The sequence below is a fragment of the Colobus angolensis genome, unplaced genomic scaffold (assembly GCF_000951035.1).
Source record: "Colobus angolensis palliatus isolate OR3802 unplaced genomic scaffold, Cang.pa_1.0 Scaffold148, whole genome shotgun sequence".
NCBI classification, from domain to species: domain Eukaryota; kingdom Metazoa; phylum Chordata; class Mammalia; order Primates; family Cercopithecidae; genus Colobus; species Colobus angolensis.
The window spans coordinates 2,817,241-2,845,192 of record NW_012114577.1 but is presented as its reverse complement, the minus strand read 5'-3'; the positions used below and the strand labels follow the sequence as shown (position 1 = coordinate 2,845,192).

General features: G+C 44.8%; 1 pseudogene; it reads left to right on the top strand.

The window, feature by feature from the left end:
• The first annotated feature begins 4,975 nt into the window (after nucleotides 1-4,975).
• LOC105507314 overlaps nucleotides 4,976-27,952 on the top strand; it is a 47,726-nt pseudogene continuing 24,749 nt past the window's right edge.

The window sequence follows — 27,952 nt, the reverse complement described above, 5'->3', positions numbered from 1 at the left end:
CCCTATTCATTCCCCAAAACCTACCCACGGGGAAAGTTCTGCCAGGCTATTCTCCATCACCAGTGGAGAGACGTTGCCTTGAGTCCTCGGTTTGGTTTTGAAGTTAACTTATTCAGACACACTTAAGCATGCAGTGAGTCGCTGACTGGATTCATTCCCAGACCTGTGGACTCAGTGCATCACCTCACCAAGCCTCCTGCACACCCAGCTTCTGCCCTGGACAACTGTGCGTTTTGAGAAGCTGGAGGAAATTGTTTGGCATAGTGTTCTAGGCCAGCAGTCATGCGATCCTGAGCTAGGCCTGGCTCCTATAGGCTGGTGAGAGCCAAGTGTTAACTGTTCAGGAATTTTTTGAGTTGGTTAACTATTGGTAGCTTGAAAGTGGCCATGGCAGGGCTATTTATATCACAGAAACTGGTACATGTTGCAAATTGTGGTTTCATTTCTCACCCTCCAGAGATGTGATTTCCTAACTCACTACTGATTCCGAGGTAGGACCCCAGCTTAGGAAGGCACTTGCAGGCAAGACTGTTGTGTGGTAATTAGAAAATGGAGAGTGGCCCCATCAGATGGAAAGGAGAATATCAAATTTGGAAAAACATACTGCCTATTGTGCAAGAGATAAGAGTCACGGAGACATCTTGCCCCAGACCCAGGTGAGTTCCAGAGAAGAGCAGAGCTGTCCAGCTTTATCAGTGGCAGTGAGGAATGGAAGGGGCCCTGATGGTCATCTTGGGACAGCTTCTTAGGGTCACCCAGGAGCCCATGAGCCAGGTATGCCACTCTGTGGTGGGACAGAAACCCCTGTAAAGAGCAAGCAGACACCCAGTCACCCAGGACCCTCCCCAACACTCCCATTCCCTGCAATCTATCAGCGCATCCTATCAGTCCTATCCCCAGTAGACATCTGATCATGCTTTCTCTCCCCTGTGACCGCTGCGACCCAAGTCCAGGTTCCTGCTACATCCTTCCTAAAAGGCCTTCCCCTGCACACTTGTCTACCTCAAATCAACTGTCCCCACATAGCTGCAAACGTGGTCATCTGAGAAGGAGGAGGAAGAGGAGGAGAAGAAGGAAGAGATGAAGAAGGAGAAAATGAAGAAAAAGAAGAGGAGGAAGAAGAAGAAGAAGGAGGAAGAGGGGGAGAAGAGGAGGAGATTATGTTATGTCACCCCTTCACCCTTCCCCTGCACACACACACAGACACACACACACACAGACACACACACACACACACCACAAAAACCCTTCAAGAGCTTCCCATTGTACTTAGAATAAAATCCATGCTTGAGTAAACGCTGCATGATCTGGCCCCATGCAAACCTCTCCAGTCTCCTCTTGCGGGAGCCTCCGGGCTCACAACACTCCCGCCACCCTGGTCTTCTTTCAGGTCCTTGAATGCTGGCTAAGCTCTTTGTTGCCGCAGGACCTTTGCACCTGGTCTTCTGGCTCAGCTTGAGTGTAACCCCACAGGGCCACTTCCTGCTCACCTGGTGAAAAGTCAGGCCTCGTCTGTTCTCTGTTTTAGCTCCTAAATTTCCTTATGACATTTATTTCAGTCCACAGTTCTTTTATTTACTTGTCTGCTTACCTTTTGTTATAATCTTTTTTTATACTTCCCCCGACTTCAACAGATGCTCCATGGAGAAATGGGTTAACCAGTGCCTTGCCAGCGCCTGGTATATAGTGGTGCTCAAATAAAGACTTGATGAGTGGGCTGGGCGCGGTGGCTCAAGCCTGTAATCTCAGCCCTTTGGGAGGTGGAGGCGGATGGATCGCCTGAGGTCAGGAGTTCAAGACCTGCCTGGGCAATATGGCGAAACCCCATCTCTACTAAAACTACAAAAGTTAGCTGGGTGTGGTGGTTGCATGCCTGTAATCCCAGCTACTCTGAGAGGCTGAGGCAGGAGAATCACTTGAACCTGGGAGACAGGGATTGCAGTGAGCTGAGATCGCACCACTGCACTCCGGCCTGGGAGACAGAGTGAGACTCCGTCTCAGAAAAAAAAAAAAAAAAAAAGAAGTTGATGAGTGGTTCATTCTACTGCCACCACCTATGGGAAGACAACTCAAGAATGCTGAAATGAAAGAAGTGCTTGGCTTACTCTGAGCCCCAGCTGGGCATAGGCATCTGTGCTGCATCCAGGTTCAGGTTGCTCTTGGACTCTGAGGACTCAACGCTCCTGGAGGGCTAGCAGGGAGCTTTGCACACATACAACCAGTTATCACCAAGCAGTTGGGGATTTCTGGGTGCAAGGGGTTAGATGGGTTCAAAGTGTTCCTGTTAAGCTCACCCAGATGGTAAATCGTATTTCAAAACTGCTTGAAAATTCTTACTTGGTGAGCATGCAGTTCTGTGTCCCTTTTGGGCAGAGGATTGGGAAGGCAGCCACCAAGGCCGCCTGCCGAGTGAACAGGGGGAGGGGGCACGCCAGGTGACGTGTGTGCAGAGACCCGCTCATGCATGACCCACAGTTAGTGCACGCTCACAGTGGTTCCAGTCTTGTCCTAGCGACCCGACTGGCCTGGTTTGTTATTGGAACTAGAGCTGATGATTCACTTTAAACAGATCCTTAACCTCACAATTTGTTTTTCTTGAAATGGTCCTGAGAGGCGCTTTCCAAGAAACGAGGAAAAAACTGACTGCACAGTGGTGACTTGTCTGCAGAAAGCAGTGTGAGTGGATGGTTCATTCCCATGGCAAAGCCCTTCCCTGTCACCCAGTGTCGGGGACAGTGGAAAAACGGGCCATAGCTTGGGAAACAGGGGTGCTCTGTAGTTGCGCTAGCGGAGGGTCTTCAGGGAGAGCTTATGGGAACCCATGGTGTAGGGGCGGGGGAGGGGGACAGGGTGTGTTCATTTCCTAGGGTTGCCGTAACAAATCACCACAAATTTGTTAATTTGTGGGGGGAACTTAAAACAACAGAAATGTATTGTCTCACATTTCTGGAGGCTGGAAGTCTGTTGCAGGACCACACTTCTTCCTTGCCTCTTTCTGGCTCCTGGTGCTTGCCAGCAGTCCTTGGCAGTTCTCGGCTGGCGGTTGCATCTCTCCAGTCTCTGCCTTTGCTGTCGCATGGCCATCTTCCCTCCGTCTCTGTCTCCGTATCCAAATCTTTTTCTCCTTGTGAGGACACCAGTCATTGGATTTAGAGATCTAAATTAAGCCCTAATCCAGTAGAATCTCATCTTAACTTGATTACATCTGCAATTACATCCTATTTTCAAATAGGCTCATATTCACAGGCACCAGAGTTAGGACATCAACATATCTTTTGGAGCTAGAGACTCGATTCAGCCCACCACAGGAGAGGTCCCCTTGCTGCTAGGCGGGTAGTCGTATCACACACATATTTTGTAAACATGCTGAGCAGATGAGAACCCCAAATCTCTGATTTGGGTAAGATGTGATTCCAAAACACAGAGTGCATACTTTACTAAAACGTTTTGAGACTTAGAGTAAGAGACTGCTGCAACTTAGGAAGACTTCCTCATTCAAAGATTCCCAAATACAGATTCCATGGGTCATGGGGGTAGACTGAATAACGAGCTCTCAAGCCATCCACGCTGTAATCCCGGGAGCCGTGACTGTGTCACCTTGCATGACAAATGGGACTTTACGGATGTGTTTAAATTCAGGATCTTGAGATGAGATGATCCTGGATTCGCTGAACGACTCTTCTGAGAATTACAAGGGTCCTTACAGGAGGGAGGCAGGAGGGTCAGAGTTAGAGAAGGAGACGTGATGACTGAAGCACAGACCAGAGCACGAGGGGTTGGAGGATGGAGGGAGGATCTAGGAGAGGAGTGCAGGCAGCTTTTAGAAACTGGAACAGGCAAGGAAATAGATTCTCCCTTCAGAGCCTCCGGGAGGAGCTGACCCTGCTGGACGCTTCAGTCCTAGCCCGTGAGACTGATTTTTCCCCTTATGGCAAGTCAGTTGATGTGTTTTAAGCCCCTAAATTTGATAACTGGTTACAGCAGCAATAGGAAGCATTGTAGTCACACAGCCCAGTTTGGCGTCTTGTATTATTTTAACAAACTATCCATCAATCCACCTGTGTATCATTTTAGTCCGCTAACACCAAGAATGGGGAATAGTACGAATAGTACCTTACATGTGGAAGACCTTAACAATGAGTTGTTGGACGAATACTCTGAGAGCTTGCTACACACTCAGTAGTATGCTGAACCCTTTGGATACATACCTGTTCTCCTATCTATCAGTGTGGAGGAGAATTGGACATTGCACAAATAATTTTACAAATAAAACACACATTGATTTATGTGACAAGTGCTGTCAAGAAAACCACAAGGAGAGGTGACACAGTAGAGTCAGGGAAACCTAACTTCAACGCGGGGTCAGGCAGGGCCTTCCAGGGCACTCCCAGCTGAAACCAGAACTGGACACACCCTCGCTTGGTTCCAGTTTTAAAGACAAGATACCTTGCCCAAGGAGGTGACCCGAGTTGAGCACTCAGAGTGTCCATCATCTTTTCTGAATGGTGCGAGGTTGTCTTTTGTTCCTGGAGCTCGTGTGGTGCAGGCCAATCCGAGCTCTGAGCTTGAGGCGGTGACGCATTTTCATCTCGGTTCTGCCGTGGGTTTAGTAAAGTGACCTTTGATACGTCACCTGCCCTTCCTGCATGCTGTTTGTGCTCTAGCTAACAAACAATGATCTCACCAGCCGTCAGCGCTCTACAGGAATGAAGAGAGTGACCAGGACGGGGAGGGCGGAAAGGAGCAGTTGCCTTATTGCCACGGCCTTCCCCGGATGTGCCTCTGTGCCTTGGGTCACCCCTGGGGCTACTGGCACCTTCTGAGACAGAGCTGGGGCTGAGGGCTAGATTGTCATTCACCGGGCACCTCTGCACCAGGGAAGGGAACAGGAGCTGAGGAGGGGGCCTTGAGCAAGGCAGAATCCCTATCCCCAAGCAGCTGCTGACAGGTGGAGAGACAAACGCAAATACTCAGAATGCAAACCCAGTGTCCAAAGCAGAAGCAGTGTGGGGGTCGTGCGCTCTGCCCCAGGAATTCAAGTGCACAGAAGGAGCTGGGCCTGGAGGGCTACTTCGGGGTTTGGTAAATGAAGGCGGGGTTGTGCACTCTGCAGTGGACAACGAGAGAGACGCCTCCACACACATCAGGGTTACACGTGGCTTGGAGTACGGCTTGCCGCCTTCTCCTGTTCCTCCCTACATGAGCAAGGGCAACGTCTATTATTTCTCAAGCAATTCCTACGTCTCTGACACTGGTAGATGCTGGACACATGATCCCTCCTCCAGCCTCACAACAACACTGTCACATCATCAACCCCATTTTTCAGATGAGACTCAAAGAGGTGCCATCACTTGTCCAGTGTCAGATGGCTGTGAAGATCCCAGCACAGTCTCCTTGCATTCAAGGCCCTGGCTCGACAGTGAAGGTGTAAGCTGGGGTTCCTCCCCAGCCCCTACTTGTTGTGTGCATACCTGGCCTTCTCTGGGGGTGCATTTCCTGACTGAGGAGCTTGTCTGCGTGTGTGGCTCAGAAGGAAGCCTAGCTGGTGAGTTCAGAACAGGCCCCGTGTGTGATTTGGTGACCTGAGATCACAGGATACAGACTGCGTCCCAGGAGCGCCTGCCATTTTAGGGGTGGCTCAGGAAAGCCTCTAAGCTCGCTGGAGGAAGTTGTCCCCTCTCCACTGCTGCAAAGGAGAGTTGGTCATGGGGCCAGGTAGACACTCTCTGGACATGCTCATGGAAGAGCTCTTTGGGAGAAAAGCCACTCGAGCATGCCAACAAGAGGACTTCGGGGCCAGAATGTTCTGCCACTTGCCACCTACCAACCAGAAACCTGCACCTCCTAATCACCCCCTCTCAGCCCTGCCTCATCAAGTGGGGTCTTGCAGGAACTGCCGGCAACTTGGCCACCATGGAGGAAAACACCCCAGTCAAACACAGGCTTTCCTGTGTCTTGGCATAGAGGGAACAGCCAACCCCGCCCCTGCCCCGCCCGCTATGGTCTCAGGATTCACTCCTTGCTGAAGCATTTACAGGGGAGCCAAATGCCCTCTCACCCAAGGCCCTTCCAAGGCCCTCCCACGTCCTTTGGGTGAATCAGTTTCAGGAGCACCCATCTGAGGGAAAACTTGGTCCCCAGGAGAAATGGCCACAGAGAGGTGAAGGGGTGGAGGTACACTTTGGAGCAGGGCCAAGGCACATGGGGGTGGGCTCCAGCCTGGAGCCTGTCTTTCTCCATGGTCCTGAACACGCCTCTTTTGGAACTGGGCCGGAAGTTGCCCCTCAGGAGACGGCGGGGGAAGGAAGTTGTGGTCCGGATACTCCAGAATGCAGGGTGCCCTTCCCATTCAATCAGGGAGGCTGGTCCAGGCCAAGAGCATCCTCAGCCTTTGTTTAAGCTCCCATGGGTTCTTGGTTGGCCTGGAGAGGCTGAGAGAGGCCCATGGGACCTCTTTCCTCGTGACCCTTCATTGCCTTTGGATCCAGCTCACCTCAGTGCAAGCCTGTGGCCTGCAGGAGAGGCCCTGAGGTGCAGGCACTCAGCCCTGGTACCGTGAGGGACCCTTGAAAGTTTGTGCTCTTGTTTATGGTCTTAAAGACAAGAGGCCAAATTCCTCAGCTGACATTTTTGCTGTCAGGACATGCCAATGTTGTTCACTTTTTGTTTTGCTTTGCTTATGATCGTCTGGTACCTTGAGATGATGCTGAGTGTGCCAGGCTGTAGGGTGGAGATGTGGGTGGGAGCAGGCAACAGACTGGCCCTGATATTCCAGAGCTGACCACATTCTCTGACGTCAGCTGTCTCTCTGTTCATCTCCTCTGAAGGGCAATGGGCTCCGTGAGGGGAGAGCCAAAGTCTGTGAATGCCCAGCTTCTGAGATACCGTAAATACTGTTGACTGCATGAACGGGTGAATTGTAAGTGAGTTGTTGAACACAGTGGCAAGGAGGCTCCTTACTATCTTGGAACCCCCTCCTCTGGCAGGGAAAGTGATTACCAACCTGGAGGTCAACCAGGCCAAGAAGGCTTTGAGATCTACGACACCATCTCCATCTACTGGGTTTGGGTTACATGTTTTAAGTTGCTCAACCTTCCTCTGCAATCATAACAATTGCAATGAATGACGGCCCACCAGGCACTGCCCTGGCTTTTTGCACACACTATCTCATCCCTATAAGGATGATGTGGGATGGCCATTGTCATGTTCATTTCACAGAGGTGAAAATTAACACTCAGAGAGAGTAGGCATCTTGCTCAAGGCTAGAATGGGGTAAAGCCAGTCATTCAATTTATTTATTCAACAAATATTCATTGCCAGCCTGCTATAGGTCAAGCCCCTGGCACATTCCAAGTTCCAGGAGAATAGCAGTGAGAAAAATGGACAAGAATTCCTGCTCTCCAGGAGCTTCAGTTCTAATGGAGGAAGCAGAGCAACACACAAGATAAAACACACAGCATGCCAGAGGTTGGTAAGTGCCAAGGAGGAAAAGTGGAGAAGGTGGAGGGGAAGGGCTGGTGGGCGGAGGGGAAGGGCTGTTGGGCAGAGGGAAGCTGAGGAAACTCCCACCATGAAGGTGACATTTGCCTACAAACCTGAAGGAGGTGGAAGACTGGCCAAGCAGAGACCTCAGGGAACAGGGGCCTAGGCCCAGACCCAAGCATAAGGGTGGCTAGGGTGACCAGAACTGCTGCGGGTGGGAGGGGATCTTGGGGGAGATGAGATGAGACAGAGTAAGGGTATGTTGAGGGGTGACAGATCATGGAGGGCCCCAGAGGCCGTCCTGTGGATACGGGAGCCATTCTTTGAGCAGAGAAGTGACATAATCCATTTTCAGTTTCTGCAGGATCCTTCTGGGCTCTAGGCTGAGAGTGGACTGAGGGATGAGGGTGGAGGCAGGGGCATGGATTAGGAGACTATGGCTAGTCCAGGCAAGGGGGATGGCAGCCTAAATCAGGGCAGCAGCAGGGTCAGGTTTTGGAAATGTTTTGAAAATAGAGCTAGCAGGATTTGCCAACAGATTGGAGCAAGGTGCCAGACCAAGTGTTGTCCTCAGCAACTGGAAAAAAAGAGTTAACCTTCTGCATTAGGCTGTCCCAGCATTGCCATAAAGATATACCAGAGACTGGGAAATCTATAAGGAACAGAGGTTTAATTGGCTCACGGTTCTGCAGGCTGTACAGGAAGCATAGTGCTGGCATCTGCTTTGCTTCTGGGGAGCCCTCAGGAAGCTTCCAGTCATGGTGGAAGGTGAAGGGGGAGTGGGCATGTCACATGGCCAGAGCAGGAGCAAGGGGGGAGGTGCCACACACTTTTAAACAACCAGATCTCATGAGAACTCTCTCACTATCTGTAGGACAGCACCAAGAGGGATGGTGCTAAACCATTCACGAGAAATCTGCCCCCATGATCTAATCGCCTCCCACCAGGCCTCACCTCCAACACTAGGGATTACAGTGAACATGATATTTGAGTGGGGATACAGATATGAACCATATCATGTTCCCTGAGATAGGATGGCTGGGGGTGGGGGGGTGAACCATATTTGGGAGGGAAAATTAGGGGCTCTGTTTTGGACACAATCCATTGGAGTTGCACGTAGCCATTCCAGTGGAGAAGACAAGTGGCTGACTGGTTCTCTAAGCCTGGAGTTGAGGGGGCAATGTGGGCTGGAGACTGGACTTTGGCATCTACAATCATGACTCTGGATTAGCTCATTGATGGGGGCAACAAGTATGAACAGAGAAGCAGGAGGTCTGAAGACTGAGGTCTGAGGTGTTTAAGGAGAAGAGGAGGAACCTGCAAAGGAGACAGGGAGCAAGCAGGGAGGCAGGTGGAGAGCCGGGCAGGTGGGCTGCAGCCAAGTGAGGAGAGGGAGAAGAGAAATGGGGAAAGGGGAAAGGTGGGGAGGGGGGAGAAGGTAGGAGGGGGCGGAGGAGGGGGGAAGAGGAGAGGAGGAGGAGGGGCAGGAAGAGAAGGGGAGAAAGGGGAGGAGTAGAGGGGGAAGAGAGGGAGGAAGGGTAGGAAAGGGAGGAGGAGAGGGAGAAGAGGGGGAAGAGGAGACGGGGGAAGAGGGAGAGGAGGAGAGGGGGAAGAGGGGAAGAGGGGAGGAAGAGTGAAATATACCTGTCCTGGGATTTGACCTATATTAGAAAATCACTGTGCAGTGTACTGAGTGGCACTGGAGAAGTAAACCTAGAAATAAATTGGATTGTATGACAAGAGATGGGTTCAGAAGACGCAACTGACCGGGAGAAGGGAAACTGGACCAGACTTGGCTGTAGATTGGCTGTGCAATCTTGGACAAATCACCCATCATGTTTTCCTTCCGTATTACATGGAAATGTCTCTGATACCTACTACCCTTACCTCACAGAGTAAAGACCCAACGGAGATGTGATGAAAGCATTTTGAAATGCTACCGAACACTCAGCTCAGTGCCTGGCACAGAGTAGGTAGAACTCAATGGTTGGAAAATGTACTTGGCTGTTATTGTGCCTTTTACATGAAAATATGAAAAGCTAAATAAACCTGAAACATGTTGGGGACTGAGTGAGGGGAGATGAGCACGTTCTGAGAGTCCTAGCCATGCACTCTTAGAGTGCCTTTGCTATTGTTTTACCTCCCGTTCTACAGAGGAAGGGCTTAGGTTTGCTGTGAATTTCTCCCTTGCCTACCAGTATTGCGCCAATTACGGTTTCTACTTCACTGCAAGGATGCTAAGGATGCCAAGAGAATCCACTGCTACTCCACTGAGACAAAAAACATATCCAGCATCAACACTGCCATCACCATTAGCATCATTGTGGCCATTAGGATGGTTGGCAAGGCAATAGGTTGGCACTACTGCTAGGCAGCACCATTAGTCTTCTTAGTGATTTTTCATAATGGACAGTCTGGAGCTAAAAGCACGAGCCCTGGAGGAGCTCATTTCATCAGACCTGCTGCAGGCAAACACTCCTCCCTTCATACCTTTCCTGCCTGTACATGTAGGGTGATGCCTGTGTTGGGAGGAAATATAGATACAGTGCCTAGATATTCCAAAGCCCAGTCTCAGAATCCGTGTTGCCTTTGTTTTTTGATATTTCCCCTCCTTTCCTCCTGCCCTTTAGATCCTGTGCATTTGTGGGATTTTCCTTTTCTGCTCAGCTGTGATCACTTATTCGCTTTTGTTTTTGAAGAGCTGTGTCCTCTCGTTACCCACGTGCTTCATTAGAGATTGCTACTCAACTGCAGTATCTGTGCTCACCTTCTTCCACAATAATCAAAAGCCTGTCTGGCACACAGCTGTCTAGTTAAAACTGCTTTCCCTAGTATCCCTTGCAGCCTGGTGTGATCATGGGACTAATTTCTGCAAGAAGAGTTTGAGCTTTAGTGTGGTGTGACTTCTGGACCTTTAAGGAGAGTGGCTTATTCCTTCCACTCTCCCACCTTTCTCTTCCTTCGTCCTTGTTGAAATGTGGTTGTCATGGTGACGGTGAATCATCTTGGACCACACGCATGATGGCCACACACTCAGGATGCTGGAGCAACAAGGTGGAAGGTACCTGGGTCTCCACTGCTTACCCCTGTGAAAGGTAAATGCAGCTCCATCTTATCTGAATCCTAGTATTTTGAGGTTCTGTTAGAATTGCTGCACCTGTATTCTAACTAATGTCTTCTTTAGGCTCTTTGGCCCACTTACCAGATTGCAGGTTGCAGGAAGACAGAGCATGGTTTTGCTCACCATTAGGTCATCGGGGCTGGCACAGATTGCTCAACACATAATAAATAGTTGTTGGAAGTGTTAATGAATTACGGTTTTACTCTGGTATCTGCACTTCTGCTTTCCAAAGGATGAGTGGCCCTTGACGCATTGTTCCCTTGGGCGACTGCAGCCTCTGTCATGGGCCAAGTATGGAATGTCCCCAGGAAATAAAATCTCAGAGGAAGAGAGCTCCTGCTCAGCTGAAAGTCTCCCTGGAATTGTGAGCCTCCAATTAGGCTAGAAGATACAGTCTTCCTATCTGTTGTAGAAACAGAAAGTTATTTAGAGGATTAAAACAATCTCCCGGCTTCATGTGTGAAGCCTATTTGAGAGTCAGAGGGTTCCAGCAGAGGCAGGAGGATCATCAGATATACCTGGAGCTCTGGGGATGAAAGAACCCATGAGGGCCTCATAGATTACAGAGTGTGGACTCCTCCAGGGAACCATGATCCAATGTGCTGGCCTATGGTTCTTTGTGATCCACGGAGTGAGAGTGTCCATAATCGCCTGATGTGCGGTATTTCCCTGACTTGAGCCTTTGTTCATAACCAGCATACCCCACAGTCTCCAGCCTTATCCCTCAATTCCTGACTCCTGCTTTCCTGTCTTTACAGACGAACCCCAGCTGTGCTAATGGTCCTGCAACCTCTCAGCTCAGGGTCATGCGACCTTCTCTCTGCATAAATCTTGCCTCCTCTGCGCCCCACTCTTCCACACCACTTCCTCATAAAATGTGTTATCTGACTGCACAACCCTGGAACTGATGTTCCTCCTGAGTGTTCCCAAGCATTCTTGCCATTCTACTTCCTCTAGAAGCCAGGGAGCTTCAGGTGATCAGGTCTGTGTCCTGGGCACCTGCCTTGGTGAGTGACCTCTGGGAATTTCTCACCAAACACTTGTTGAATGAACTAGGAGATGAATAAGCGAATGCCTCTTCTGCCTTCTGCCTACCATGAGCATGGCCTTAAGTGTTATCTGTTGTTTGGCCAAGTCTTGGCCTTGAGTCCCCAGTGAGGTGCCCAACCCTTATTCCTGATGAATAAATACTTTTAGACTCCTGATTATTTTCTTGCTTCCTGATCTATTCCCTAGTCTAGTTCTCTGATCTCCCTACTGAAACTTGGCTCCATATTGGGTTCCTTGCCTTATATCCATACTTGCATGGCTGCTATTTGCCACCCAGAGTCCCTGTGCTGGCAAATTCAACATCTGGAGCATTATCATTTTGGTGCAATTCCTGGGCACAGCTTGCTGACTCTTAGCTACTTATTGTTTCTATCTGGAATACAAGAGGGAGTATATTATGAGGAAGACAGTAAACCCAGATCATGGTGCTCAGAGCAGATCTGAAACTCTGGCCTCGTAACACCTCTCTCCAGCATGGACAGATAAGGGTGATTATTATTTAGTTAGACTTTTCATTTTGAGAGAACTGTAGATTCACATGCAAATGTAAGAAATGATGTGGAAATCTATGTACGTTTTATACAGTTTCCCCCAATGGCAATACCTTCCAAGCTATTGTATGATTTCACAAACAGGACGCTGACATTGATAGAGTCCAGATTTAGAACATGTTCGTCATCACCAAGGTCCCTCGTGTTGCCCTTTTGTGGCCACACCTGCGTCCTCTTACTCTCCCCATCTCTGCCCCGTCTTTAACTCCTGACAACTACTAAACTGTTCTCCGTTTCTATAATTTTGTCATGTCAAGAATTTCGTATGAATGAAATTACACAGAAGGCAACTTTGACTTTTCTTAATCAGTACAACCATCTGGAGGTCCACTCAGGTTGTGGCATGTGTCAATAGTTTTATCTTTTGTTGCTGAGTAGTATTCCATGGTAGAGATGTACCACAGTGTGTTTAACCACTCACCTTCCACCTGAAGGGCAGCTGGGTTTTTCCACTTTGGGGTGATTACAAACAAAGCTGCTACAGACATTCACATGTGGGTTTTTGTGTGAACCTAAGTTTTTTTTTTTCTTTTTTTAGCGTTGGGGGAGTGGGGGGATGAATGCCCAGGAGTACATGCTAGGTTGCACGGGACTGGCATGTTTAGCTTTATAAGAAACTGTCAGACTGTTTTCTAGAGTGATTGCACCATTTTACATTCTCACCAACAATGTATGAGTGATCCAGTTTCTCCATATCCTTGCCAGCATTTGTGGTTGTCACTCTTTTAGCCATTCAGTAGTCATGTAATGACATCTCATTGTGGTTGTAATTTGTATTTTCCTGATGGCTGATTTTAAATTACCTCTTCATATGCTTATTTGCCATCTGTATATTCTCCTCTTCAGTTAAGTACCTCTTCATGTCTTTTCTCAGTTTTCTAATTTAAAAATTCCTCTTATTATTATTATTATTATTTACTATGGAGTTTTGAGAGTTCTTTCTATATTCTACGTACTAGTCCTTTGTCAGATAGGCAGTTTGCAAATATTTTCTCCCAGTCTATAGCTTCACTTTTCATCCTCTTAACAAGGTCTTTCATAGAGCAAATGTTTTAACTTTGTTGAAGTCTAATTTTACCATTTTTCCTCTTATGGCTCATGCTTTTGGCATCAAGTCTAAGAATTCCTTGCCTAGCCCTAGCTTTCAAATATTTTCTCTTTTTCTTCTCTATAAGTTTTATCGTTTTATGTTTTACATATAAATCCATGATCAATTTGGAGTTAATTTCTGCATAAAGCGTGAGACTAGATTGAGGTTTATTTATTAATTTTTTGCTTATGAAAATCGATTGCTTCCGCACCATTTGTTGAAAAGGGTATCTTTCCTCCATTGAATTGCCTTTGCACCCTTATCTAAAGTCAGTTGGAAATTTTGCATGGACCTATTTCTATTAACTTCCACTGGTCTGTGTATCTATCCCTTCACTAACACCATGTAGCCTTGATCACTGTGACTATACAGTAAATCTTGACATTAGGTAGACTAATCTATCCCCTTTCATTTCTCTTTTTCAAAATTGTTTTAGCTATTCTAGTTTCTTTGCCATTTTATATACATTTAGAATAATCTTGTGTAGATCGATGCAATAATATTGCTGGGATTTTGTTTGCAGTTATGTTAACCCATATATCAAGACGGGGAGAATTGACATCTTTACTGTTGAGTCTTCTGATTCATGAATTTGTTAATGTTTCTTCATGTATTTTAGCTCTTCTTTGGTTTCTTTCATAGGAATTTTAAGCACACAAGTACTGCACATATTTTGTTAGATTTACATCTAAGTATTTCATTTTTCTTGAGTGACTGCAAATGGTATTGCATTTGTAATTTTGGTGTCCACTTGTTCATTGCTAGTATATACAGAAATAGAATTGAGTTCATATGTTTGTCTCTTACTCTGTAACATTGCTGAACTCACTCATTAGTTCTAGTTTTTATTTTTTGTTTGTCTTATAGATTCTTTGGGATTGTCTATGTTCATAATCATAGGGATGGTTTTATTTCTCCCTTTCCAAACTATCTGCTTTTATTTTATTTTCTTATTTTATTACACTGGCAGAACTTCCAGTAGGAAGTTGAATAGGAGTGGTAGAGTGGTCATTCTTGCCTCTCCTTGATCTTATGGGGAAAGCATTCAGCCTTTCATCATCAAGTATAATGTTAGATATAGAGTTTTATAGATGCTTTTTAGCAAGTTGAGGAAGTCCCCCTCTATTCCTATTTTTCTGAGAGTTTTTCTAATGAACGGGTGTTGAATTTTGTCAAATGGGGGAAGAAGGTAGTAATTCTTCATTACTCCTTACTGTAATTAGTCTGTCAATGTGAACGGGCATGCTATTATTAAGCACCTATTTGGATGTTCAATGTTGTGCTAGGCCTTGTGAGACATATAGGAACCTAAAAACTTGGGCCTTGCCCTTAAGCACTAAGGAAACACAATTTCTAAACCACAATTTAGCATATACCATAAGTTCTGCAGAAGGTCCCAGGCAGCGGAGGCCAGTGTTGCTCTGGCTACAAGGTGTCACTTAGATTGGTCTTTGGGAAGGAGTAGAACCTAGATACACAAGACAGAGGAGTGAATTAGAGAAAATTCAGTGGCCTAAAATTGTATTTTCTAACAAGGACAATGGTAAGTTGATAATTAGTAGGATACAGATAGCTTTTGATTAATGAAATGGGATTATCTCTGTTCTGTGGCTTATCCCTGACAAATACTTAATCCTGAACTTCCTCCCTTCCTGAGCATTTGGGCTCTCCTTTCTGCCATCCGTCAACATGTTCAGGGGAATGCAAACTAATATTACTATTAGCTAAAGAAAAACATAATTAAGGAGGGCAATCTGTTGTCCCTAAATTGTATCATCTCTTCCAAACTAAATGTCAGTGATATGGGTACTATCTTTTGTTTGGAGATTCCACACCACTTCTCTCCCTCTTAAGGCTCAACAAGAGATGACTGTGACCATGACATACACAATACATTTCTTAAGCTGTCTCTCTAACAAGTTAGCTAAATACCTGGGAACTAAGAGTAATGCCTTAGAGATTTTGGAACCCATGACATCTGATTCATTGGTCTTGTCCATATTTGTATGTGTTTCCTCTGACATAAAGCAATAATATAATAGTGCTGTCATCTGCAAAATTAAAAATCCAGCACATTATTCATGGGTCATGCTTTGGGTTGTTGTTCTAATGGGTTTGATGGATTTGTACAGATCTGGTCCTCTATCTCACTTTGTCCTGCTGGTGACCAGTGACTCCTCTTGGAGGCAGATGGCCAGGGTTAAAGGTGTAATCTGAGGCCATGAAGGAGAGTGAAATTAACTGCTCCCTTCACAAGGGGATTGAAGCCCTGACCTTCACCTCATTAGCACAGCACTCCAATGCAGCAATTCCCAACCTCAATTTTATATCACCCCAGGGTGTTTCTACTTATCTCAAGTGGGAGCTGCAGAATTCCTCCAACAAAATTAATTTTAATTCACTTTAATTTAAACATTAAATATGGACCACGAGGCTGGACCTTGCAGGAGTGGGGAAGAATGGCTGTTGTTAATAAATCCCACCACCACAATGCACTGTTATCCAAACACCCCAAAACATCCTCTAGAACCCACTGAACCAAACAGTGTGGGGAGGAAGAAGTCTATAAGTAAGTAGCAGGCATGGAAGGCTTTTAAATTATGGGGGAAGCAACACCCAAGCCTAGCAAACATCTGCATTTCATAGAGACTGTTTCATGTGGTCAGCTGGGGTGCACTCTGACATTCCCTGGGCCAGATGGGCATATTTCAGCTCCCGTCCAGCCAGCCCATCCCTTTTTCCTCCTAGGGACTGTGATGCTTTGCATAGTCCCAGGAATTTTCTGCAGGAACATTTTGTGATTTACTAAGAAAATAAATTGGTCTTTGTTGCTGGGGCTTTCTCCTGGGTCAATACAAAAGATTTATCACCTCCATGCTGGCCCAGGGAGAGGTTGGCTCAAAGGATTCTCCGGCCACTGGCTTATTCTGCAGGCAAGCAGGGTCCCAGCAGAATCTTTGCAGGGCAGGCCAGCAGCCTGAGTGTAAGGCAGGGGAAGTAACTGTAGGAATCAGTTATTAACGAACATCCTTAAAACTCTTTTCTTTTTTTTTTTTTGAGATGGAGTCTCACTCTGTCGCCCAGGCTGGAGTGCAGTGCCGCCATCTTGGCTCACTGCAAGTTCCGCTTCCTGAGTTCATGCCATTCTCCCGCCTCAGCCTCCTGAGTAGCTGGGACTATAGGCACCCACCACCATGCCCAGCTAATTTTGTTTGTGTGTTTTTAGTAGAGACAAAGTTTCACCATGTTAGCCAGGATGGTCTTGATCTCCTGACCTTTGATCTACTCGCCTCAGCCTCCCAAAGTGCTGGGATTATAGGCGTGAGCCACCGCGCCTGGCCGAACATCCTTAAAACTCTTCATTGTGGTTTACTGAGAACAACATCCACATACATTTTTTAAAGGAGAATAAGCATAGTTCCTTACCCTGGCTGTGCATTTTATATAATTTGTCAAAGAGTTTTGCATGCATTGTATCTCATTTGTTCTTTACCTACCCAGAATTACCATCTTCATTTTATTGAAGAGCAAATAGACTCAGAAAACTTAAATGACTTGCCCAAGGTCACATAGCTAGTAAATCATGATGGTAGCACCAGATCCCATGTCTTCTCACATACTGCGCCCTTTTCCCTATATTAAGCTTATCTTGGTTTATTATCAACATCCATTTGCTTTCAGCAGGGAAGGGTCCAGCATCTTCATTTTACAGAAGAACGAATTGATGTAATTAAGCATTTTGAGTCCTGCCTCTTTTTCTGATGGCACCATGTACCTTTCTTGCTGAAGGGCAAGGAGTTCTCTTGCAGGCACACTCACTTCTGCTCTCAGAGGCCAGGCTCTCAACCGTCATCATCAGTGCCATGGTGCTCACTGGGCCTCACCCTGCCCTCTGTGTCCACTGGGGGCTTGCATCTGCTGTTTCTGGATAGTGAGGGGGTCATATGTGAACAGTTCCTTCACATCTTAAAATTGCTCTTTCAACTCTGTAAGTTCAACTAGTCAAAACACTCTCCTTCACACTCCTTCAAAGATGAGCATTTGTTCTACATCTCTTTTTGTAGTCACGTTTTGCAAGTGCACACTTTCCCACTTGGGTCCTTAGACACACCCTTTTCCAGGTATGATTCACTTCCTCAAGCTCCATTCTAGACACATACATCTGGTGCCACCTTACCTAGAAGAGGGCTTCTCAGGTCCTCCCACCTGGGACATAGCTTAGCCAGAGTTGATTTCTAAGGCATGCAACCAAGAAACCGGACTGATATAAATGGGATATTATTGATTTTATCTGCCTGAGTCTATACATTTCTGAAAGCCATAGAAGGAACTCTATTTTGTTGCATCCAGAATGGTGCTTTGCATATAGTGAGTGCTCAAGGCATGTTTTCAGATGGTGACAAGGATGATTTGATATCATTTTAAAGGCCGGACATCCGAGAGGAGGTCTGTTCTCTAGGTGTGCGTGCACATACGCTTACACACACTCTCTGACTTGTAAGATGCCCTTTGCAAGAGTCCATTTGGGAAATGCAGTGGGCTCACTGAAAATTGGAAGAGACTCAAGGCCACGGGCCAGCTACACCACGGAAGCCCCACACCCAGCCAAACGTGCTCACTGGCAAGTCAAACCCAAAAGCTGTCATCAAATTCTGCTTCCTGGCAGCCCTGATCCAACAATGCTCTGAAAGACAAAAGAAGCAGAAACTCAAATGAAGATCACCAACGTGTCTTTTTGGGCAACTAGCAGATTGAGCAGAGGGTCAGCACAGACACCAGCAGAGAAGAACATTCTCCTGGCAGGACTCTGCCTCCAAATTCGGCACCACTTCACAGGATCTCAGCCTCACACCTTATGGGATTTATTTTTTTTTTAAAGATCCAACATTTGTTCCTAATTATTCTTAGTAAAACTGCCTTTCTTGATGCGGCACCCATTCCCTCATTCATTCACTCACTCATTCATTCATTCAATGAAACCCCTGTCATCCACGCTCTGGGCTCTTTCTATGGCCCCACGAGATGATCAAGAACTCTGGAAAACAGGTAAGCCATTATCATCAGTGTATATGAAATATGAAGAAACCCAATTAGATGGCGATATCTCCTACAACGCATTAAAATCAGAACTCAGACAAGACTCAGATGTTCTAACTTCAAATTCTGAGCAGTAGCCCCTGGATAAAGGATTATGGAGAAATACTGACCAGAGAAAAAAACACTCTTAAAGGGCATATTATGGTGTTTTCAGGCAAGGTTATTGGTAGTGCTTGTAACCCCCAAAATACTGTTCTGGAAGTTTGTAGTGATTTTGCAGAATGGCTTTGAGTTACCTCTGGATGTTAATCATCGGATAGTTTTCAGAAGAAATCCACTTTAATTTGAGTTAAATAATATGTCATTTAGCCAGATTTCCCCCTGCCTGCTCCCGACCCCCATAGGAGTGAGAAGCCATGGCTTGGGACATTATCTCAGCTTCATGGGAATTGCAGAGAGGGTACCACGGCTTTAGAGTTTGAGGTGGTGAGCCTGAACAAAAGGAAAGGGTAAAAAACTTGGGATGGACAGAACATGGAACTACTCTTAAGAGCTTATTGCATAGAAAAAGAGAAATTTGAGTTTAAAAAAAAGAAAAAAGGAAGAAAGTAAAGGGACCCCAAATGGGAACAGTTACCAGAGGAGATTCCCTGGAATTTGAAGGAACCAGGCTGAAGGATGGTTTCCCAATCTGAATAATTATAAGAATCACCTGGTACTCTTTTTCAAGCTCTAAGTTCCTAGGGCCCCAGTCTTAGAGATTGCATTTAGTGGGTATGGGTTGAGGCCCAGAAATCTGTATTTTTAGCAGAAACCCAGGTGATTTTTATAATCAGGAAAGATTTGGGCAATGTCTGCGTTTGAAGATGCTGTCTCTCAAAATGAAGAAATAACTGGACAAAGCCAAGTCCAAGACAGGGGCTCTAAGTCAAAAAGGCAAGAGCAAAAACAACATGAGCCTTAAAAAAATGTGAATTGGCAAAAAAAAGCAGCTGTAGCTCATATTTAATAACCTCCCATGGCTTCCAGAGAAGCAGCTGGGTCTGCAGAGTCCTGTTTGTGTACAGGATGAATGGAGCCTGTGTGCTACTCGGGATGCCCCCACAATACGCACATTATCACTGAGGTGCTCCAGCGAGGCATTCATTATGCACTCCCCTGCCACCCAAAGCCTCAGGTCAGGTTTGCCTTGGACACTCTCCCTTCTCCCTTCTGCCTTCTCTGAGGCTGAGGGGCTGATGCCTGAACTCCCTCCCTCTCTCAGGGTTGCCTCAGCTCTATGGGACTTCCTCTGGATCACATGATTGCATTCTCCTGCCTTGGGGCATCCAAAAGGCCTGCCTCTGGGAAGGGGGATCTAGAGGCATGAGCTTGTCTGGACAACAGAAGCTCAATTTCCACCTCCAAGCAGTTCAGTCCCTCAACACTCTCTGTATTAGGAGGGGAGTCTCTGCAAGTGTGAGGACCAGGGGACTCTAAACACGGTTTTTTTCTTTTCTTTTCCTTTTTGAGATGGAGTCTTGCTCTGTTGTCCAGGCTGGAGTGCAGTGACACCATCTCCACTCACTGCAAACTCCGCCTCCCAGGTTCAAGCGATTTCTGGCTAAGTTTTGTATTTTTAGTAGAGATGGGGTTTCACCATGTTGGCCAGGCTGGTCTCAAACTCCTGACCTCAAGTGATCTGCCCACCTCGGTCTCCCAAAGTGCTAGGATTAAAGGCATGAGCCATCACACCAAGCCCTAAACACAACCTGAGGCTGGTATCCCAGGAGGCCTTGAGAAATCTCAGGTTTGCTGCTGACAGGTGTGCCAGGAAGAGACCTGGCTGCTGTCTGCAAGTGGCAAAACCCTGATAATCCCAGAAATAAACAATAAAATAAAATCCTCAATGGTGATTATACAGTACTATTGTTTATTCAGCCAGGACCTGTGCTAAGCTTTTCACCTACATTATTTCATTTATATTTCAGAACAATCCTTTGAAGTACTCATGCTTATATCAATTTTATGGATGAGGTCAGAGACTTCTGCTGGTGAAGTACCTTGCCACTATCACACAGCTAGTTAGTAAATAAACTTTAAAAAATGGAAGTATTATGTACATAAAGACAGGCATAGTGTACAACTAAATGTGTTATCATAAAAGTGAACATACCTGTGTAACCATCACTGAAATCAAGAGCTAGAAGATAACCAGCATCAGAAAAATCCCAGACCCACTCCAATAACCTCCTCTTCTCCAGTGGTGACCATTTTTGTCACCAAATATTAGATGGCTAGTTTGTGAATTTTATAAAAATAGAATTCTACATTGTAAATTCTTTTTGTCCAACTTTTTTTCTCCGCTCAATTATGTCTGTAAGGTTGATCTAATGTCATTCACGTACGAGTAGTTTGGTCATTTTTAATGCTATAAAGATGTTCATAGGATGAATGTATCACAATTTATTTATACATTTTTCATTTTGCTGGTTATTTGAGTAGATTTTAATTTTGCCCTTTGACAAATAATGCTACTTGGAATGTGCTTGGATAGTTGACCCTTGAACAACAAGGGTCAGAACAGTAAAAAATTCACGTATAACTTTTAGCTCTCCCAAAACTTAACTACTAATAGCTTACTATTGCCCAGGACCCTTACTGATGACATAATTGATTAACACATATTTTGAATGTATATACTGTATTCTTACAGTAAAGTAAGCTAGAAAATAGAAAATACTTATAAGAAAATTATAAGAACAAGAAAATATATTTACTATTCATTAAGTAGAAGTGAATTATCATAAAGGTCTTCATCCTCACCATCTTCACACTGAGTAGGCTGAGGAGGAGGAGGAAGAGGAGGGGTTAGTCTTGTCGTCTCAGGGATGGCAGAGGTGGAAGAAAATCTGTGTGTAAGTGGACCCACGCAGTTCAAACCCATGTTGTTCAAGGGTCACCTGTACATGTGTTTTGTTGTACATATTTTGGTATGGGATATACCAAGAAATGGAATAGATGGGTCATAAGGTATGTGGATTTTCAGCTTTAGTAGATACTGTTTACATAGTTTTGCAAAGCGGCTGTACCAGTTCACTTTCAGCTATGAGAGTCCTGGGGCATCCACATCCTCACCAACATTTGATACTGTTGGTCTTTTTTTACTTTTGCCATCCTGACAAATGTGTTTCAGTTTGCATTCCCTGATGACTAATGAAATTGAGCAGCTTTTCAAACGCTATTGGTCATTTGGATATCTATTGGCTTATTCAGGTCTCTTGCCCATTTTTTATTGGATTGTCTGTCTTTCCTGGTGATTTGTAGGAGTTTCTTTATATTTTCTGACTATGAGTCATTTGTCATTTATATGGATTGTAAATGTCTTCTCTATGGCTTTTCTTTTCACTCTTAATAGTATCTTTTGGTGAAAAGAAGACTCATATTTTAATGTAGGTCAATTTTTCAATGTTTTCTTTTTTGATTCTGTTTTTGTTTCTGTTATATGTAAATACAACTCACTTTGTATATTGATATTTCAATCCAAGAACCTTGTTGAATTTACTTATTCTGTTAGTTTTTCTGTAAATTATTTTGGATTTTCTACATATGCAATGATATAGTCTGTCAATAACGGCAGTTTTTTTCTTTCCATTTCTTAAAATTTTATTTGTTTTCTTGCTTTGCTGCAAAGGCTAGGACCTCCAATACATTAATGAATAAGAGTGGCGATAGGAAGCAACTTTCTTTTATTCTGAGCATTAGGGGAAAAGTATCAATATTTGAACATTTATATGATATTTGCTGGAGGTTTTTTTTTTGTAGATACTCAATCATGTTAAGGCATTTCCCATCTAGTCTTACTTTTCTAAATACATCTTTTTTCCTTTTATTATCATCAGGGGTTGAATTTTATCAAATGCTTTTTCTGAATCTATTGAGTTGATCAATGATTTTCTTCTTTATTCTGTTATGGTAAATTACACTGACTGATTTCTGAACACTGAAATAATATTGCATTTCTGGAAAAAAAAATATCATCTTGGTTGTATTGATGTATTGTCCTGTTTATACATTGCTGAATTCAGTTTGATAACATTTTATTTAGGATTAGCATCCATGTTCAGGAGAAAGAAATCACCATTTTCTTTCCTTGTCAGGTATTAAGGTTATAAAGTTCTCAAAAATGAGTCAAGAAGTCATTTTTAGTTTCTAGAAGAGCTTTTGTAAATACTGATGTTATTTCATCTTTAAAGGTTTTGAAGAATTCACTGGTGAAGCCAGCTGGGCCTGGAGTTTTGTTTTTTTGTTTGTTTGTTTTGATGGAAAGGTTTTTCATTATGGATTTTGTTTATTTAATAGATATAAGGCTATTATATCAAATATTCCTTTTTTATTTGGGTCAGTTTTAATAAGTTGTGTTTTCCAAAGAATTTATCTATTTCACCTAGATTTAAACATTTATCATCATCAATCGGTTCTGAACAGCTTTTTATCTTATTTAGGAGCCACAGATTCTATTGTTAGGGCTTCCTTTCCATTCCTGATAATATTTGGGACTCTTCTTGTAAAAAAAAAAAATTAGTCTTATCATGGGGTTATTAATTGTATTAATCTTTTTTTTTTTTTTTGAGTCAAAATTTCACTCTTGTTGCCCAGGCTGGAGTGCAATGGTGTGATCTTGCCTCACTGCAACCTCCACCTCCCAGATTCAAGCGATTCTCCTGCCTCAGCCTCCTTGGTAGCTGGGATTATAGGCGCCTGCCACCAGGCCTGGCTATTTTTTTGTATTTTTAGCTGAGACGTGGTTTCTCCATGTTGGTCAGGCTGGTCTCGAACTCCTGACCTCAGGTGATCCGCCCCCCTCCACCTCCCAAGGTGCTGGGATTACAAGCATGAGCCACTGCGCCTGCCCCTGTATTAGTCTTTTTTAAAGACTTTTTTTTTTGCTTTGTTGGTTTTTTTATTGTATTATTGTAAGAAAACAATAATTTTTAATTATTAATTTTTATTAATAATTTTTATTTTTTTATTAATTCCTGCTAATTATTATTTCTATTCTTATACTGTCTTAGGGTTTAATATGCTGTTCTTTTATTAAAATCTTGAGATGGAAACTTAGTTCATTGTTTCTTCATCTTTTCTTTTTTTCTAGGAAAGCATTCAAGGCTATAAATTCCTCTTAAGCATTCTTTGGCTGCATCCCTTATATTTTGATATGTTTTAGTTTTATTACCTTTTTATTGAAATATTTCCTAATTTCCATGGTGATTCCTATTTTGATTCATGGATTGTTTAGATACGTATTAGTTCATTTTACATCACCTTAATCCAACCGAGCACTGAGCTCTTTAAAGATGGTGCAGACTTTCTGCAGGCTGAGTTCTTCCTGGATCACCCCTTTGTGGGTGATCACTCCCTTTGTGGGGAGTCTCAACAGAAGACCAGTGGTGTTTAACCCAGCTCTTCCTCCTTGCTGGGCTCTGAATTCCTTTCTGTGCCTCAGCCCCATAAGAGTCCTGGAAACTCTGCTCAACTTCTCAGTTTCCGAGCCACTGCTGGGGAATCCACACACGCCCAGGAGAAAAGCGGCTGGCACCTCTCTGCTCACATCTTGTTTCTGGGATCTTAGTGCCTTAGTTTCTCACTGCATTGGTGGGTTTTTGTTTGTTTGTTTTGTTGTTTTTGTTTGTTTTTTAAATTCTTATTTATTTATTTATTTATTTAGGAGCCAGAGGTCTTGCTATGTTGCCCAGGCTGGCCTCAAACTCCTGGGCATAAGTGACCCTCCCGCCTCAGCCTCCTGAGTAGCTGGGACTATAGGCTGCTATTAGCTAGTAGTTTTTGATGTCTTCAAATAGATTTTGAAAAGATGTTTTGTCCACATTATCCACTGTTCTTGGAACAAAGGGCATCTGATAAGCCAATCTACCCTTACTAGCAGGGGACATCCCCTGGAACCAGGATTTAGGCACAGATCTGTGCACACCCAGACCCCAGAGCCCACACCACTGCATGGCAGGAGGAGCTGCCATGTTGGAGTTCGGGCCACCAAACGCGGAGCTGAAAAGGAATGTGAAGCCCCCTTGCTCTCCAGCTCTCTTCTTCATCATCTTCATTATTCTGGATCTAGTCAAGCATTGCCATTTGTCTAATCTCAGTTCTAAAATGTGTTGAACACAAATTTCCTAGTTTCTTAGTAAAATTAATCTTTTAAATCACTTACTTTCTAATAATTGTTCACAGGGCAACTGGGACTCTCTTTTTCAAGTTCACCTTCTCCTGGTCTGAAATCAAAATGAAAACAAACAGAATCCAAGTGTGCTGTAGCTCCTGACTTCCCTCCGTGGGCTCGGCCAGCCCCTGCATGGAAGCCTCCGCATGGGTCCACCAGGCTGTTGTTTGGGCTCTCCCAAAGTGACTGCTTTTCCATCAATATGTATGGCACGACTGGCCACATCTCCCTTTTTTCTTTGGGTACCAGGAAGCCTGGACTGTTGAGCCAGCTTTACTGTACAGCCATAGCAACTCTGTCAGTGTGCAGATAACTGAAAGTGCCTTTCCCTCCCTGGCTTGGCTTCTCCCACTTACTTCTCTTCCCAAGCTCTGAATTTGCTTTATTTTTGTATATTTTGCCATGATATTGTCTCTCTGTCTTTACATAAAACTTGAGTTACTCCAGTTCTGCCGATCTGTGTCATCACTTGGCATTTTTATTTGTGTTCATAATTTTTCAGTCACGGAGACATTTGAAAGACAACAAAATCGATCCTGGAGAAACAGAGATGTGGGCACTATTGCAATTTAGAGAATTTATTGTGAAGTTGGACTCTTATGAATCTTTGCCATACATATTCTGTTGCTTAAGATTTTTTATAACAATTTATATATCTATTGCTTTATGTGAAAGACATTTTTCAAAATTAAAATCACTAAACAGTGTTCTGTGATTAACCAGGAACAAAGGTAGATGGACAACTGCTCAATGACCATGAAACCATGAAGATCAATTTATTTTCAAGGTCATGGACAAATTAAGGTAGTTAAGTGTTAAAAACAGAGACCATCGTGTCATTCCTCATGACTACAATAGACCAATATGTAACTCTAAGTGTATTTCCTTTAAAAAAAATTAACTAACAAAAATGTAGTTAAAGGTGCGAATCCACTACTTTTGATACTGTAATATTTACTGTCGTATTTATTTTTCTATTTTATGGGCATAGCCATCCACGGAAGGGTCAGTAAGAGAGAAATTTCACTGCTTTCCTCTGCTATCCATTACTTTTGTTGTTTCATTTCATAGCTATTGCTGAAAATAATGTCACAGCGAAGCAGGGTGATAAAAGGATCCTCTCCGGGGGTCAATCCACGAAGAAAGCTGGAGAAATATCTGCTGAACAGAGTTCATGGCTTCATGTTCTATCCGAGCAAGTCTCATCCTGCTGTCGGCTCTCTTGAGGCTGAGCCAGGTCTTTGCACACCTTTCCTCTGGCTGATGCTTTTAAATTCCCTCTGTCTCTGCTATTGAGTTCGGTCTCCTCCGTGAGTCCCCCACGGGGCCTGGTGAGGACAGGTTCTGTGTGAGCAGCTTTCTGTTTTGAGCCTGTGATGTCTGGCCAAGGAACGCCTGTCAGCTGCCTGGGCTCCATCTCAGTCCAGAGACGTCTTGCTGTGTGGTCTTAAAGCAGGTCACCTCACCTCTCGGTATCTCTCTCTGTAAAACCCAGATAATAATACTTCCCAAATAAAGGGTTTTCTTTAAGCCCTTTGAGCTCCTCAGATGGAGCGCACCACAGAAATGCCAAATGCCGCATTGTGATCCGCGCTGCCTCCATGTGATTAGGTAATGTGAGATTGGGGTTCATTGTGCTTTGTCTGGAATGAATGCGAGCCCTGCCACAAAGCACTGGGAACTCTCAGTTACATAGAAACCCCATGGTAAGCTTGGATTGGCTTACACTTAAATAAAGCACACCAGAAAAGAGCAGTAGTTTTGACGAACCCAGCCCTCAATTAACACTCATTTGATTTCTTCTGCTGAGTGTGGGCCATAAGTAAAAGATGACCCAGTGACAGGTGCAGGGAGCACAACCAACACTCTGAGGTGGCTGAGCTGGGGGAAGGGCAGCTCCTCTGCAAAATGCTTCAGGCTCCCAAGGAGGCAGGCCCAGAGTGGGCAGGTCTGGACTTACCGCTGTACAGAGAAGGGGGAAATTCAATAGCTACCATTTATTGAGTTTCTACTAGGTGCCAAGAACTCTGCAACGTATGTCATTCTTCTAAACCTTCCAGACAACGGTATTAAACCATATTAATATTCTGAAAACCAAAACAAACACCCACTACACTTGAAATATTTTTTTTTTTTTTGTACATAATGAAAGCCTATCTGTTTGAGCCCAGAGTTTCAGCCAGAATTCTGACCTGGGGCCTCCTCACTGATCCTGAGGCTTTGAGACCACACAGCACAGGTCTGCGAATTGTAAATGGGAGGCTTACTTTTCCCATTCTTATCCAGGCCTCCAGAAATGGCTCTGGAGCTAGATCCAGCCTCCTTTCTTCTGAGGCCTTGGATATGTTCCACTTAGCTTGACAAACTTTTACCAGAATCCTCTGATCCCATTTCACAGTCGGTGCAAAGGTAGGATCTTGGTTGTGTCTTCCTTCAAGCTGATTATGAACCAGGGGTGGAGACTAGGAAGTAAGGAACCCTGGAATCGGAGAAATCAGGGGCAAACATCTTTTTGGCTTGAGGTTCTCCAAGAACCATAAACCAAGTAATGTGCATACCAAGAAAACAGGTTGGACAACAAGAGGAGAGAGGGAGGGTCCTTAGGATTGGCTGCTTGTACCATGGCCACCAGTGGCTCACTAGAGACAAGGGGAATCCCAGGTAAGAAGACTCCTTGGCTCCCCAGTGAGGAATCTATTGTGTCAATTGCTGGGAAACATGCTCAGTTGAACTGACCCTCTATCACCATACATGTGTGTGGAATCCATTGTTAGGGAAACCATGGTGAGAAGGGAAGTGAGATGCTCTGGATGAGTGCTGAGCTGAGTGCCGATGGAATGGGCCTTCCAGACGAGATTGCATATTATCCAAGGAACTGTCGTTGCCTGGAGAGTCCTGGGCTGACTTGCTCTCTTAGGAGCTGATGTTTAGGGAATGGGAGAAGCAGCTGGTTTAAAACATCAAACAATGTGAACTTCAGAATCTGCCAAATCCTAAACGTTTCTTGCCAAGCACCATTTTTTCTAGATTGTGAACTCATCTGTGCTTCAAAAGCAATTTTGTTTAAATGACTTCTTCCCCTTACTCCTAATCCTTGGGAAGCTGTAATACACAGGTGGTAAAGGGGACTCCCCAAGAGATACTCACTAGGGCTGCTGTGAGCCAGACACTGGGCTGACACTGCATAGCACCGAGGGTGTGGGAGACCAGAAGTCAGGAACCTGCTTTCTCAGGGGAGGGGCTGGGTCCCTGCAAGGAAACAACGTGTGGTGTGTGTGGCTTCATGATCTACTGGCTGAGGTCTCACAGCAGATCATTTTGCAAATTTCTCCTTCCTTCCTTCCTTCCTTCCTTCCTTCCTTCCTTCCTTCCTTCCTTCCTTCCTTCCTTCCTTCCTTCCTTCCTCC